Source organism: Euprymna scolopes, chromosome 32, assembly GCF_053919585.1.
Source record: "Euprymna scolopes isolate OS-2025 chromosome 32, ASM5391958v1, whole genome shotgun sequence".
In the NCBI taxonomy this organism is placed as follows: Eukaryota; Metazoa; Mollusca; class Cephalopoda; order Sepiida; family Sepiolidae; genus Euprymna; species Euprymna scolopes.
Window position 1 is genome coordinate 36,340,498 of NC_136513.1, and position 3,777 is coordinate 36,344,274.

Consider the following 3,777-nt stretch of genomic DNA (forward strand, 5'->3'; position numbering starts at 1 on the left):
ATATAATTTCGTTTCCAGGAATTTTCTTTTTCTCCTGAGATATTCCTTTCCAATTTTCTCTTTCATTTCTGTTGCTCTGATGGTGTTCGCTTCCAGAATTCCCAAGTATTTATAGTCGTCTTGTTCCCCTAGTGCCCTCATTTCTGTTTGGTTGAGTAGTTCCATGCCTTCTGTCGTTTCCAGTTTTCCCTTTCTTATAATTAGTTGTGCGCACTTTTCCATTCCAAATTCCATTTGGATATCTTGGCTGAAGATCCTGGTAGTGTTAATTAGTGTCTCTAGCTCCTTTTCGGTCCTTGCAAAAAGTTTCAGATCGTCCATGTACATCAGATGGTTCGTTTTTTTCCTGTGTATCGGAGAACTTGTATCCCGCTTGGCACTTTCTCAGAATACTGTTCAAGGACGTCATGGCTATGATGAACAGCAGTGGTGATAGCGAGTCTCCTTGTAAGATGCCTCTTTGTGTGTTAATTTCTGTTATGTGTTGTCCATCAGCTGTCAATTCCAGACTCCATGTTTTCATTGCATTTTCTATTACATTGGTGATCCCGCTTGGTATTTTATACATTTTTAGGCATTCTATTATCCATGCTTGGGGGATCCTGTCGTACGCGTTTTTGTAGTCAATTCATGCCATGACTAAATTCTTTCTCCTCCTTTTTACCTCCTTTAGGATCTTTTGATCTATATATAGCAGGTAATGTGTTCCTCTTTTTCCTTTTTTGCATTCTTTCTGATCCTTGGGGATGAGTCCACGGTTATTCAGTGAGTGGTAGATTTGTTCCCTCAGTTGTGCTGTCAGTATCTTCCACATAGTTGGTAAGCACGTGATAGGCCTATAGTTGCTAGGAACGGTTCCTTTCTCCGTGTCCTTCTGTAGCAGTGTGGTTCTACCTTTTGTCATCCAGTCTGGCACGTTTGCTTCCTGTATACATCTTCTCGGGTTTTGGGCTAGTCTTTCGTGTAAGGTTGTGAATTTTTTGAACCAGTATGCATGTATCCCGTCGTGCCCTGGTGCTCTCCAGTTTGCCATTTTTCCTATGGTTTTCTTTAAGGTTTCCGTGCTGATTTCATTCGCTATTTATTTCTTCTATTTGTTGTAACTCTTCTTTCATGTCTTTCAGCCATTCGGCATTTCTATTGTGATCTCGTCGCTCTTCCCATATATTACTCCAGTAGAGTTTTGTTTCTGTCGGATTTGGTTTTTCTGTTTTTGTTTTTCCTCCGTTCACATTTTGTGTAGAATTGGCGTTCATTAGTTTCAAATGTTCTGTTTTGTTTGCATTGTTTAGATTTATATCTATATCGTCTCAATCTCGCTTCTTTTGCTTTTATTTTTTTGGTCCAGTTCTTCATGTTTCTTGTTTATCTTCTCCCTACCAGTTACATTTCCAATATTCCGTTTTCTCCACATTGCTTTCTTCCTGTTTATCATTTTGGCTTCTTTTTTATGTTTGTGTATTTGAGTTTCTACCCTTATTTCCCATCAAGGTTTTGTCGGTCTGCTTGTTACCGGTTGTTTTTCTGATTTGAGATTCATACTTACTATTTTGGCGCCTGCGTAAATGAGGTTGTTTAAGTCTGTGCTTGTATTTGTTGGGCTGTGTGGGAGGAGCTTGTTAACCTTCTCTATTTCTGTTTTTAATTTCTTCTGCTCTTGGTTACTTAACGATGGGAGCTTTGTTTTTTCCTCGTTCATCAGCTGTATTATTTTATTTATTTTATTCGCTTCATTCTCTGTTAGTTCTGTTTCATTGTTCTCGGTTTCCACGTTTGTAGACTTCGTTCTTTGTTGGTCCTCGGCGTTTGGTGTTTTTAATTGTGAGGCTTCAACTTGTGGGGTTTCTCTACGTGCGGTTCCGTTGGGGGATGCTTCTCGTTCAATTTCATCATTTATTTTTCGCTGAATTTCTGTTAGTTCTAGTTTAGAGAGCCAACCTTTCTTGAGTATCAGTCTTGCTTGGTCCGCAATTCTTTGTTCTGTCGTATGGTAGTCACTGGATAGGTCCCATGGATCTTTCATTCGTTTCTGATAACCTCCATATCTATATTTAGGATGACTTCTATAATAGCATTCCATTACTAGTCTATTCTCTTTTGTTGTCTATTTGTTTCTTCGTTTTTGTTTTTTGTTTTCATTTTGCTGGTTATCATGGCTATGCTGTGTTTGTTCGGTATCATTTTGTTCCCTGAAATTAGAGGTTATAATTACCTGTTCAGTGTCCATGTTATTTGAGTTTCTGAAACTAGAAAGTTGGCCGAATCGCCCATGCTGGCTACCGAAGGAGCACCTGTCGATCATGACCCCCAGATCTTTCTTCTGGGTCCCATGGGTTGGATAATTTGTAATTGACATTTTTCATATTTTGGTGTTTCCGGCAGCACCGAGCCCAGAATTATTTTACCTGTGGTTCTGACGCAGGGATAGTGTAAAGCTCCCATGTATACAAGAGGTATCGTGCACTATCACACATACATGTGGGACATGAACAAAAAAAAGAAAAGAAAAAATAAATAAATAAAATAAAAATTTAAATTTAAAAAATTTTAATTTCCAACTAAGTATTCTACTTAGTAGAAGTCAGAAGTAATGGTCTGAAAGAAGGCGTTTGGAAATGTTGGATGAGAAAAGAGGAAGGGAATTTTCCCCGTCGCTGTGGTAGTATTTAATTCCCTCGTTCAGAGACGAAGCAAATTTCTACGTCAATATCGGTAAAAGGACTGGTTTATGTTATGAATTCGAATTAACATTTAACTAGATAATTCGCCATTCACCCGTCTGGTTATTTTTGCATTAATTTTTAGAGGATTTTCATTAAATTTGCATTGACAAAAAGAATTATGCGTTTATATCGAAACAGACTGCTTTCTGAGATAAATTCGAAGTAATATTTAACTTCTTTTTTTAACAAAAAAAGGACGTAAACTCACATTTCATTGGTTTCTTTAAAAGAGTTTTCTGTCACGAGCGTGCTAAACGTCCCTATTTGGGCTTCTGTCTTGAGTTAAATGCCAGGTCGTTGGTCAGTAGAGGAAGTGGGTAAGGGGGGATGACAGTCCATTCTAGTACACACATGCCCACATACGCAAACATTCTGCCCGTCTTTGCCAAAAAAGAATAAAAATGAATTCCTCTTTTTTTTTCCTCAAGTAATAAATATCGCCAGTTGCCCGTCTGGTTATTTTTGCATTCATTTTTAGGGGATTTTCATTAAATTTGCATTGACAGACAGAATTATGCGTTTATATCGGAACAGACTATTTTTTAAATAAATTCGAAGTAACATTTAACTTTTCATTATTATTATTTTTTTTATTACCATTATTATTATCATCATTATTACTATTATTATCATAATCATCATATTATTATCATTATCATTATTATTATTCTCATTATTATTATTATTATTATTATTATTATTATCGTTATCATTATCATTATCATTATTATTATCATCATTCTCATTATTATTATGATTATCATTAATATTATAATTACTATTATGATCATTATTATTATTATTTTATTATCAATATTATTATTATATTATTATTATCATCATTATTAATATTATCATATCATAATTATTCTTATTATCACTATAATTTTTATTATTATTATCATTATAATTTTTATCATTATTATCTTTATTTTTATTTTTATATTATTATTATAATTATTATTATTATTAATATACTATTATTATCATTGTTATTATAATTATTATTTAAAATATATTTATAATTATCATTAGTATTATTTCATCATTATTA